A 13,333-nucleotide genomic window follows, 5' to 3' on the forward strand; every position below is an offset into this window, starting at 1 on the left:
ATTTAGGAGTATTATATTAAATAACATTTTTAATGGCCAGATAGTACATATGAATATAAATATATACATACATATTTGATCCCTTCCATTCCTCCTCCTTTTATTTTGTATTCCCTTTCCATTGGATAAATAATTGATTTAAGAGGGCTTTTTGTAATAAGGAGACATTAAATTTTAAACATTGTACGTTGAAAGTGGTACCATTTTATTTTTAACTGGTACAAATAACATTTTGTTTTGGTTTCTATTAGTTTCTATTATTAAAAATGATATATATTTTAACAACAACACCACAGAAAGGAGAAACAGAAGGATGCCTTTACTTATTCACACAGCTGTAAATAAAAGACAAAGCAATCAGGTGTTACAAGCCCAAAACACAAACCCATGACGAGGAATCATACAGTCATTTCAAACCCTGCCTGGAGGATCTTTAGTTTCCTGGAGGTACGTTGCCATAGCCCTCCAATAAGCCACTACATGGGGAGCCACAGGTGGGCGATATGAATCATAAATTAGTCAGCGTGAATCAATCCAAAACGCCCCCTGCTGCTCCATTCTGGTCGGCCAACAAAAGGAATACAAAATACACAGTCCAGAAGGGGCCACAGGTGTCTAGGCCGGGCTCAACGGGAACGCAATCAAAGCCAACTCGCTCGATAACTTTCACTCAGGCTTTTTAGATAATTCTCTCTTTTCAGAGCCTAATATGCCGCTGTGCACACGTTTGGTTGCCTCTCTGGACTGTTGATAAGTTTGTGGCTTTACAATGGGAAAATCAACAGAGAAATCACATCTGTGCAACTCAGAAGCATGTACTGATGAAGGCTGGCACTTGAGAATGCAGACCCCCGCAAAGGTGTTACAAGCCTGCAATGGTAAAACAATGCATAATTCAGGGGAAATAGATGTTACATGTCAATGTTTTTTGATAAACCGAAGGAGATCTGCTTTCAGTGATGAAGGCTACTTTGAGAATGTCACAGAATACTGAATACTTCCATTAAAATGTATGCTTAATGTAGTCCAGAGTATTGTAGTCTTAGCATACTTTTGACACCAAGTTGCATAAGATTAGTGTAGAAAACAGAAACAACCTTTTTTTTTACTATGCATCAACTTTTTCCTCACTAATAATGTGGCCACTGCAGCTTCTCAAAGCTGATCTCATCAGATCTCAGAAGCTAAACAAGCCCAGGCCTGGTTAGTACTTGGATGTGAAACCACTGGGAAAATTAGCTGCCACAGTGGGGCGCCAGTGGCAAAAACTGTTGTGTCCTTAGGCAAGACACTTCACCTGCATTGCCTGGTATGACAGTGGTGTGTGTGTGTGAGTGATGGTCGTGGTCTGAAGGTCTAATGGTGCAGATTGGCAGCCTCGCTTCCATCAGTCTGCCCCAGGGCAGCTGTGGCTAGGATAGTAGCTTACCACCTCCGAGTGTGGAGTGAATGAACAATGAACTGTAAGGTGCTTTGGGTGTCTTGAGAGGCGATATATAAATGCAACAATTAATTAATGATTAATAAATTAATACTGTACAGTTCAAAACCAAAATTCTCCACTCCCACAGATGAATGCTGTTGTTGTGTCCTTGGGCAAGACATTTGCCCCCAGTGTCTGTGAACAATGGTGTGTGAATAGGTGAGTGGTTCATTGTTGTAAAGCACTTCGTGTGCCTTGAAGGTGGAAAAGCGCTATTTAAAAAAAGACCATTTACCAAATATGTTTAATGTCAGAGTAAAAAAGTTATATAATGGACCTTTAAGAAAAACAAAACAAAACAACAAAATACTCAGATATCTTAACAAATGTCACTTAACAGATGGTGCCTTCTCAGTACGACACCATTCGCTTAAAGAAGTCATGTTGTCTGTATCTAACACCTCTCCCCTATATATAAACAGCAGTGTGTCATCATAGCGGGCTGTAAATGTAATTGCTAACTCTCAACACTTTGGAGTATGGCTTCCTGATTTCTCCTGGGAATTGTCCTCTTTTTAACATTCTGGGCATTGATTTAAAACATGTGGGAGTAGTGCAAGAATTTATCCAAGTTGCTTGAAGCTGTCACCCCTGCTGGGACAATCTGGTTAGAGCGTTTGGGTTTGACTGGATCACTTCAGCGCTAATGGCAATATAGCTGGAATGCTAATGAGGCCCGTCACATGAATGCTAACAAGGACTCAACTAAGAAAAGACTCATTTAAGTTTCTAGACAATTAATCAGAGTGCCCAAATAAAACAATTAGCATAGAAGACAAAGTTGGAAGTTCAATGTTGTTTTCAGTTCTCAAAATCGCTCACTATTAACAAAACTTCTGACAGATAGGATAAAGAATAATGATTCGTAAAAACATTTTTTAACATATTATTGCATTATATCTTTGTAAACAATCACTCAAACTACCACAAATACAACTTGGGTAAAGAGTCTTGTTCAACTGCTGCATTACAAGTACCACCCACCAATCTTTGTTTTAGTCATCCACACTCCCCATGTTTAAAAAAAACCCATCTCTGAAAAAAATAAATAAAATAAAATAACTTTCATTAACCGTCTTTTTCTCTTGTTCACCTTTGTTTGTCTCCTCATGTAAAGAGTATCATGAAAAGCGCTATACAAGTGTTATGCATTATTATTATTATTAGTGGATTCATATTTCTATTGTTTCAGCAGAACAAAATTTGTTGATCTTTTTTTTTTTTTTTTTTAACTTGGATTTGAAAACTGCCATTAAAACTACCATATAACTCATCATGGTGAATAACTAGGATGCTCGGACTGCATAAAGTAAGTGAGGATCAACTTTGTACCACTGCATATAATAACTTTGTACCACAGTAAACTAAGGTAAAGTGTAGTAGTACCTTTGTGCAAGTAAGATACCTGACAATAAAAATCAGGTGCAGCACCTTTACTGTGCATATTATGCTGTTTCTGAATCTAAGTTATAGTGTTGTTTCCTAATCAAAAACAGACCTGGAGTTGTGTTTTGTTTCATTCACACATGTTTAACACACTGCATACGCTGCATATTTAAGGCTTAATTATAGCTCTGTGTCGAATCAATGCAAACTGCCGCCATCGCCTTGTCGTCGTTTTTGATTCATGGATCTGCGTTGAGGTCTGTGCACCACAAAGCTAGGAGGCGAGGATTGTGTTCGTGTATACAAAATGAAGCGGGAAAGTGGAGTACAGGAAATGTATGTAGAGAGGACCAATCACAGCCCTTATTTTCCGAGTTGCTTTCCCTGCTGTCTGCGTCGTTTTGATGCTCAGTAACAAAATTTCAGAGGTGCACGTTGGTTGATGCAGACACTCTGCGGAGAGAGTTCACGGCGATTGATGCAGACGATTTGACGCATGATAAATTGGGCTTTAGACTTCTCAAAACACTCCTTATGATGTCACGTATTAAAGTAGGAATGTAGAAAGTGCTCCACTGTGTTTTTAAACTCCAGTCATTAGATATAGATAGAATATTTGGGTAATTTCAGCTCTGGATTTCCCAATCTCTGAACAATAGATAAAAGGGAGCTGTTAACTTAAAAAATACAGCTTCATGACATCACAAGGTGGAACAGAGCATTTTGAGCTTTGGAGATGTAGACAGACTAATAATAAAGGTTAATCAAACATGTGTGAATGAAACAAAACACAACTCCCGTTATGTTTTTGATGAACTAACACATTCCAACATGGCATAAAGCTCACAAGAATCTACTTTGTGTAATATAGGAGCTTTAATAAATGTGTTTGTTATGAATTATTTTTTTATTCATACTTTGCTAAGGGTAATTAGGTGTAGTTATTATAAACTGTAACCTAGATCTTAAACTACTTTATAGTGACATTTCTCCAGCACTGACAGACTACAAGGTCTTACAGTACAGTTGCGATATAAATGCAGCCATGGCCTCCAGCAAGTTATATTATATCGAGCTTTGGTGCTGAAATCCTTGAGAAAATATTTGCTTACACTGAGAAATAACCATACTATACGTCTAGTCTATCTCTCAAACAAGCACCTCTTTAAATCATTTTCTAACCACAGTCAGCAGGATTCTCCAGGAAGAGGGGTACTATCACAATTCACTGGAGGTTTTTCTGTATTCTGCCCTCCCCCCAAGACTAGTTTACCAGTTTAAGTGAGAAAAACCTAGGAGATAAGATGCGGTGGTGGTAGCCCAGTTATGTTAGCAGTACAGGGAACAGATGCTCATCATTATGGGGTGCAATAACAGCCTCAGAGCTCTTGGTGTCTGGGGAGGACCTCCTTTGGATTCTCTTGTCTGATGGCCAAGAGATCTTATATATGGGACAGATTTTACTGTGTTACAGAAGGATTGTGTGTGAAAAAGAAAGAAAAAAGAAAGTTGTAGCAGTGTCAAGATATATATATATATATATATATAAAAAAACTATAGTGGTTTTGTTGTTTGTTCTTACAACTAATGATGGGAGATACTAACAAATATACATACTTTTTTGTATTGCGCCCATGTTGGTATTCAGATGATATTTTGGCAGTCCACCATGAATTAGCGAACATGTGTTTGTACATGAATAGCACAAAATCTATCTCAGGTGGGCAATTATTTTTTCAAGGGGCCACATGAGAAACAGAAAATATTGTGGAGGGCGGAGACAAAATGGTTAACTCAGTTCTGCGTAATATAAATTGTATTTCTTTACAAAAAGCAGTAAACAGCATTGTTTTGGTGAGCTGGTAAGAGTATATGACTAAGTGACCCAAATGCAATTTTTTTTTTAATGACAGTCTGAACGACACAGATCTGATTTTTTGAAATGTGACCCAGGTCACTTGGATATATGCTCCTAAAACCGATACATATCTGATCTTTTGACATGCGACTTCATCCGACCTACATGTCAGGCTCGGAGTCTAGTCAATGGAGGGAAAGCGAGTTTTGCAAGTTTATTAGTATTTGGGGGATCGCTGTATTCAGGCCAAATTGAATGGGCCTTATCGGAACTGGGCGTTTTTTAAAATGATTGTCAAAGAAATGTCCGAGCGCGGATACAGACGGTCCTGGCTCCAATGTCAACAAAAAATAAAGAGCCTGCGAGCCAAATACAAGGAGGCTAAAGTCTCAAACAAACAAAGCGGCCCTGGACGTGTAACCTGTCCATTTTACAAAGAACTGGACCGTATTTTGGGAGACAAGCCCAGCGTTTAGGCGACTTCCGTGAACACTGAGCATGTCCTTCAATGCACATGCGGGATTTTGGGGTGTTTAAAGTTCACACTGGAGATCAGATTCAAATCACATCTAATTGGAAACAACCTCACAAAAAAAAACAAAAAACATAAATAATAAAAAACACCTCTGAAATAAAAGCAATGCAGCTTTAGTCCATGTGTGAGGTGTAAAATATGTTTATTTTGTTATTCCAAATTAGCTTAAATGGGTCAATCAGAGTCAACCAAAGGGCTGTAGGCGGCCCAGGAGCTGTACAATGCCCAGGTCTGATCCATCTAGTCCTACTTTAACTACAAATACAATAATTCTGGATATTTCTATGTGGTTCAAACTATCCCAGTTAAAATATTATTGCTAAAGAAATTGATATGCTCAGATTTCAAATGGAAACTACTGTATTGGTAAAATGTTCTTATAATAATTTTAATCTGAAAGTTATTTGTGGACACCATATGCTAAGAATAATTTAAACATTATATAAATAAAGTCATATTTTGATATTGTTTCTATATTCACACCCAACTTTTTCAGTTAAGTTGTACTACTGCAGACAGGATGCAATAGCTGCTCACGACTCCTGCCTGGCAATGTGGCTACTTCCCATTCATTGCTTAGCTTTGGTATTGATGCAGTGGGTGGCCCTATAGCAGCGTTGCATTGTGGGAGTCTCCTGGGCTAGCGATCCGTGCCGCTGGATACGTGCTCTATCCATCACTATCTTCCAACGAGGAAAAGGGGCGAGAAACTAGAAAAAGCTTCAGAGCCATAGGGCAGGGGGTGTATCTCCGAGCAGGTGATAGATTTTACTCCTCAATGATTTCTTTGTTCTTTGTCGGCCTTAAAAAGCTTCTCTTTACGCAGGGTTTGTCCAAGCAGAATGGCAAATGATGTGATCTACACGGCGTCTGCACCTTGGCCCAAACCGACAGGCCAGCGTGATAGAAATCCATGTCGGGGTCTCAAACTTGCGCCCGCTTGATTTGTTCGAAAATTCACAGGCTGTAGCAAGGGTAGACAAGTCATACTACAGTCACGTTACTTAGGCCAAGGCACTCCATTTGTCTTCCAATCTTTTCTCTCTCTCTTTTTTTGATTTCTTAAACACACATATTTTTCATTCCAGATGGATGCCTGAGGAGATTGGCTCTGCCCTCGATCTTGAGCCTCAGAGCACAATATATTTTATGGTGTCTGGCCACTGGAGCCTTCAGGCCATGAAACTACCTCATACACACTGTCTTTGTTCGTGCTTTATTAAGACTAATTAAGGTGTAGTTATAAGTGATATCTCTAGGGATGTAACGATAACTGAAATATTGTGATATTGTATCGTCAAAAGTCTCACAATAATATCGTGGGCTGTCACAATACATTGAATCACAAGTCCCTTTTCTTAAATACATGGTTTTACAGTAACACCAACTTATAAACATAGAGAACTACATATCTCATGATTCGTTTCAGTGCAGACAACATAAAGAAATATGTTTTTTAACTTGAATTCTTGGGATTATGACGAAATAATTCACACCAAAATCTTGTCAAGGTATTTTAAAAGCAGAAAAGTGTTCTATCTACAGTTATATTAGCCTCTTCAAAATATCGCAATAAATATCGTATCATGAGATGTGTATCGTGATAATATTGTACCGAGAGATTTATCATTACATCCCTAGATATCTCAGAACTGTAAATATTAGGGATTAAAAAGTTATTCAAAAAAGACATTTCCATGTTTCAAGTTCAAATCTTAACAACAGTCACAAAACAGATGGTCCACTGTCAGCGTGTCAAAATCATCTTTGCAACGTATTTTCTACTAACTAACTGATATTGCTGCTAAGAACTGCAATATCAATATTACTGCAACATTTTAAGATTGTTTTCACTCAATAATTCCAGGAATAACAAAACAAAATACATGCATTAATTCACAAGTGTCTAAATAAAACTTAACAGAGACAAAATCTTTGCAAAAACAGGCCAATTTTTTTGACTATGTACGGAAAAACATTTTGATATGATGATATTCATAAAAGTGATATACTATGCACTGGGGTTGTGCAAAAATATAAAAAACATTGAAATATCGATATATCGGATCCTTTAATGCAGGGGTCTCTAACCTGTAGCTCGGGAGCGACCAGTAGCTCTCCACCCCCTTCCAAGTAGCTCGCCAAGGAATTTTTGATATACACGTATTGTGCTGAATAAGTTAAATCTGATTAAATAAATGCCTTTTACCAATGTACATGTATCATTTTGATTTCTAACTTTGTGCACTAATAAACAGTTGATGTTTATAGGCATCTAACTGTACTTCATCTAAGGCTTGCCATGGCTCTTATATCATTTCTGATGACCAGTAGCTCTCTGGCATTTTCGTTTTGTACCAGAGAAAAAAGTTGGAGACGCACGCTTTAATGTGATGATACAGTATCGATATCGTGGGCTGCTGTATCGATACATTACCAAGAGTATTTTTTGGTATATTTTACTAAATTATTTTGTTACAACGCTACAGTTTTGTTGTTTGTTTACAGGAAGAAAACTCATTCATGCGACATTTGACATTTTCACTGTTTATTTTTATGATTAAAAAGATGTGTTTCATATTAACTTTGCACAAGAAGTGGTTTAACAAAGACTTTTAGTATCACAGCCATAATTTAGCCTTTATTTATTGAACAGTATCGAATCGTAAACTCACTGTATTGAGATATGTATCTTATCTAGGCTTATGCATCGAGGTATGTATCGTATCGTCAAATTCTGAATGTTACCCAGCCAAACTAAGTACATTGCGATATCAGTGATTGTGTCAATCAGCATTGCACTATGGATACTTTGCGATCTATCATGCAGGCTTCTATTTAACAGCCCACACAGCACATAAATCAAATCTATTATTAGTAAGATCACATGTTATTTTAGCTGTAAGATCATGTATAGGTCCTTGATTAGCATGAATAGAATCTCAGCCTTACACCTCTTGAACTGCCTCTCCGGAGACAGGTTTAAAGTGGCGCATGTAAAATCATGACGCCAACCCCTCCGTACCTCAAAGAAGCGCTCTCAGCATGGGGCCCGCACAGCCAATCCAATTAAAATGCATAAATCTCCCTTCTACGCCTCCGAACAGCACTGGCCTTTGAGTCATGAAATACAGCCGGTGGAGAGGGCAGGGAGGGTGGATAGTGGCCCTTACTGGAGGATCACCTATGCTACACTATAGGATTTATGAAGTGCATGGTGATAAGGGGAGCACGGGAAGCGTATGAATCAGAACTGCCAGCAAATTCGTCACATTTTTAAAGGTCTGGGGGAGGTAGCCCTGTCCAAATGAAAAAAAGACAACATTCAACCATTCAGTAGACAGGGCTGCGAGATTAATCACAATCAAATGGAAACTGTAATTTGAATGAACACAATTAGCAAGTTTTTATAATTCCACAAACAAAATGTGTTGCCCTTTATAAAAACATCCATCTCTTGCATAGAGCTGAAATATATTTTGTATTACTATATGTTAGTGTTGTTCCGATACCTTTTTTGGGGGATCCGATCCAGATACTTGGCCTTAGTTGTACTCGTCGATACCAATACCAGTCCGATACCACATAATGTTAAGAAGTAGCCTAAGACTACTAAATTTTTTTTTGAGTAATAAATACATCTATTAAAAGACTCTCTAAAGAAAATCAAGAAGAATAAATTAGATTTTGAGAACTAAATGTTAAGAGTCAAATATATAATGATTTTGACCATAAGTAGTGCTGATTTTATACATTTCTAATTTGTTACTTTCTACCAGAGGTAAAGAGTGGCCACGCTTGCATCTACATGTCCTCAGTTGTGGAAAATACAGAGCAGTATCGGATCATTAATTTGGTCTGAGTACTCGCAGATACTGATACAATACCTGAAAAAATGTGCAGTATCAGAGCTTTTGCCGATATCAGTATGAGTATTGGAACAACCCTACTATTTTTTTCTATATTTTATTTTTACTTGTACATAAACTAATACATTTGTATAATTATGCCTTATTTTACACCATTATCTTACTATATGTGTTTCTTATTTTGAATTTATTATGACCAATTATATTGCCATTCTTTATTATAATATATTGTGACGTGTGAGCAACTGTGTATCCAAATAATGTCCCTTGTGGATCAATAAAGTTTGTCACAGTCTAAGTCTAAAAACTGCTAACCATGTAGTTTAGATCTGTACAAACATGTTCTGAAATGTGATTACTGTATTCGTGTATTTGAGCTGTGAAACATATTCGACCAAATAAACTTTTGTCCAGTTAACAAATTGAATTTTTGTTTTTGCCATGATTCCTGTATTCATTTTTCAGTTCATAATTTCATTCTTTTTGTCAATTCTTTGTCAAAAAAACAAACTTTAAACAAAATCCAAAACCCAAGATTTTATCTCATTTGCATTTTTTGTCCAAAAAATATTAGATTTTTTTTTTTTTTTTTACTCAAACTGTTTAAACCTACAGCAGAAGCATCTCTCATGACCATATGATAACTTCATCACACATTGGTTGTTAGTTGCCATAGCAGTTAATGTACATGCTTTAAACATATAAATAGACAATACCATGCCAAAGCAACCTTGACTGTCCTTTCGTTTCACATTTTTCTCCACGATAATGTCAACGCGAGAGATGTTCTTGGAAGACTATGATAAATGATAGCCAAATATCACCACCATCAACTAGTGGGGGAATGCAGATTTACACATACTACGAGCCTACTGGGAATAACGGCTCTTCAGAGTAGTTTAATGTATCTCTGGGGCCTGTCTCGACCACATCCACTGACTAAATAATGGCCACAAGACAGAAGCAACAGAAGGACTATATTTCGTGAACTTGTACTTGTCCTTTAGCCATATTTAAAACGATTTCTTTCTCAATCCAACTGCCCTCCGGCGATCTTGGCAAATGGGGGGCTTAAATAAAGGGAAATGGCTCAATAAGGAGTCTCAGGAGGTCAAATGAGCACAGGCCATTCAGGGATGTGGAAAAATACACTTTGAACTACCACTGATGAAATAGTGGACTTAAGTAGTGTGCCAGCACAGGATTCTGGCTTCAACAAAGAGGTCACGCTTTGAAAAGTGGTTTCTAACGCACATGGGATTACAAAGATTACAGTTTCTTGAATAACTCTTGAGCTTTCATTGTGTTATGTCGTTCAAGAAGGCAACAATTATTTTTGTGTTTGTGCAGTCAAATGTTAAATCATAATAATCTGTATTAACCTTATTTACCAATATCTTGCCCTTGATTGAAAATGACAACATAAGGCTTTGGCACAGCTTTCCAATCAATACACAAGGGTCAGACGATCACATTCGGAAAGTCCATTTTTCAAAATGATGACAAGATCCAATGCTGGCCTTTCAATAGCTGAGCGAAATGCATTTGACTTCAATACTGTCTAAGCTCACTTAATCACCAGATGCCCTGTGGTTTAGCAATGGGACATCCCGAGGTCAAAATTATCCATCTTCTTTTTAGCAAAGTCACATCAAAGTGCACCCAGTCTCCATGATAGCACGATTTGTAATCATTGTAATACAAAACAGACCAATAATCTTTCAGTCACAGCTGCTGATTGCCAGTTTTAATTTGTTTATGCGGCCAAAGGCAACTGCAGTCCCGAGCCCCTTTTCGTTTTTAGTGCAAAAATTAGAAAACTAAAATCTGGAATGGGAGATGTGTGACTTCCAGTGACCTTGTTAAACTTTCAATCGCACCACCTGAACTGCATTTGTTGACTTCATTTTAAACTCAAAGATAGATTTTCAGACATTTATTAGTCAAAAATATTAGTTAAAAAAAGATGCTATTATTTGTCTAAAATGTTTCACAGTGTGGTATTAAACATTTCTATCCTCATGGAGACCAAACCAAGTTACAGGCGAGATCTGTGGAGAGTTTTTTGAGCTATAAAACCACCTGTAATTTAATAAATATAAGGTAAAGCTGTTTAATGTCACACTGTGGAACATTCCAGGCAGAGCAATGGCATCTCTACAGACACAAACATGTGATGGACTCCCAACCAAAAAGTTACATAGTGCACATTTAGTATCTACAATATGCAGATCGCAAATCATTCAGAGACAGAATCAAAAATAATTACTCCCATTGAGACGTGTGTTTGGAGTTTTTCCTCTGTTCTGACTTGGTAACAGCATTGCGTGCACCATATTTGTCTTCAAAGGATTTCAAACAGCAGGAGTATGTGCGTATGTATGTGGGCAGAATCACCTATCAACTCAATAATTATCAACATTAACAACGTGGTTTGTTTGTAGAATAAACAGAGCGGGCATGAAAGCAGTACATTTGGGCACTATTGATCATATACATCATATACAAAACAGTTTTACACTTATACACTGTTATATAATGGCCTCATCTAATGACCCCTAAAGGCTGAAAATACAATCTAAGGCTACGTTTACATGATGATAGTTTGAACAGAAGACGCAAAAGTGGCGTACTGCCTTCGCTTTTTATTCCGTGTTTAGACGAGCGTTTTGGGAGGAAATCTGTGTCGATACGGTGATGCAAAAGTGTGTGAAATTCGACTGGGTATGCATGCCAGGCGACATGTTTGCTTCTGTGTATTGTATGTATGTGACGTACCCGACACGAGCAGATCTGACCAGAGTTTTGCGTCTTGGCCAGTGTAGACGTAAACGCTACGACGGAGCATATTCAACTTTTCCACTCTGGAGGGTGGCTTCAGATTTTTGCGTTTTTAAGCCCCAAAAACGCAGTCACTGTCTAAATGAAAGGCACTTCCAATAAAATATTTTGTGGTTTTTACTCGCAAATGCCCCAATCTAAAGCCCTCTCATGTGGATCCCAAAGTCGGGGTTGCGAGATGATTTTAAGGTAAAATTTTAAAGATGATGACACTGTAATTACAGATTTTTTTTAACTTAAAACTTTTGTGAACATACACTAGTCCACAATAATAATAGTAGCGTAGTAACTGCAGCAAATAGCACAGACTAACCAGGCCTATGTATAATGGCATCTAAAATACGAAAGCATCTCTGAAAATATACAAATATATGTATAAATATAAATATATGTCATCAACTCTAATTTATGTATATATAATTTTTGGTTTTGCATTGAATAAAAAAATCACAGCTGGCTTCTGACAGATGTATAGAGCTGGAGCAAACTATAATAGGATAAAATATTTGCTTTGTTGTCTACCTTATTTCTCCAATGAAAAAAAAAAAAAATCTAAAATCTAAAAATCTATAAGTTGTGTTTTATTTGATTTCATGTTTGTATTTTTTGCCACTGCCACCAAGATATATACCAGGTTTGAATCATACAATCTGTTGGAGTCAGGGTAATGAGTATTAACAATGCAGACTGGAGTGGAGGTATGTCCTGTTGCCATGGAGACACAAAATGGTCGATTTATATTTCTTCTTCCTTCTGTGACTTTTCGCCTCCATTCACCGTTTTCTCATATAGAAAGAAAAGGGGCTGTCAAATGAAAAGGATTCTCCACATTCAAATAGTCTTTTAATAATGTCCAATATGAAAAGATAGATCTAGGAGGTAGGCAACTGCAAATCTGAATGGAAGTAAAAGGCCTATTGCTTCTCCAAAACGGTAAGGTAATAGATGAACACAACAAACAAAACAAACAAACAAACAAAATATACAAAATGCTAGAGATCATGCACACAAAACTGCTTGCCATCATTAGAACTTCTAAATTAAAGGTAGTCAGGCGGCGCAACCTAGTGCCTCGGTTCAATTTCAGTTCTCTCCAGCAACTAGGTCAGGAATCAGAATACACTAGACTGTTTGCAAGAACCCCGGAAGTTGTCGACCGCACACCGGCCAATCAGCGAAGAGCTGTGAAGTAATTGATGTCAAACTCAGGCGCCTGTCTGGATCCTTTTGGGGTACAGCACAAGAGTAAACAAAGTGGTCGAGATGGATGTAGACAAGCAAGACATTCCGTGCGGGCAATGATTCCCGAGATCGAGGATTTAAAGCCAGAACAAAGAGAATGTTTGGTGAATTTTATCAAG

The 13,333-nt window shown here is 37.5% G+C and overlaps 1 protein-coding gene across 1 annotated transcript in view; it reads right to left on the reverse strand.

Moving 5' to 3' along the window:
- Positions 1-13,333, reverse strand: part of LOC110159331 (adhesion G protein-coupled receptor L3-like) — a 400,279-nt gene that overhangs the window by 52,504 nt on the left and 334,442 nt on the right. The window lies entirely within an intron of this gene.

Source organism: Boleophthalmus pectinirostris, unplaced genomic scaffold (genome assembly GCF_026225935.1).
Source record: "Boleophthalmus pectinirostris isolate CB_2022bp ecotype Guang Dong unplaced genomic scaffold, ASM2622593v1 HiC_scaffold_20, whole genome shotgun sequence".
NCBI lineage: Eukaryota > Metazoa > Chordata > Actinopteri > Gobiiformes > Gobiidae > Boleophthalmus > Boleophthalmus pectinirostris.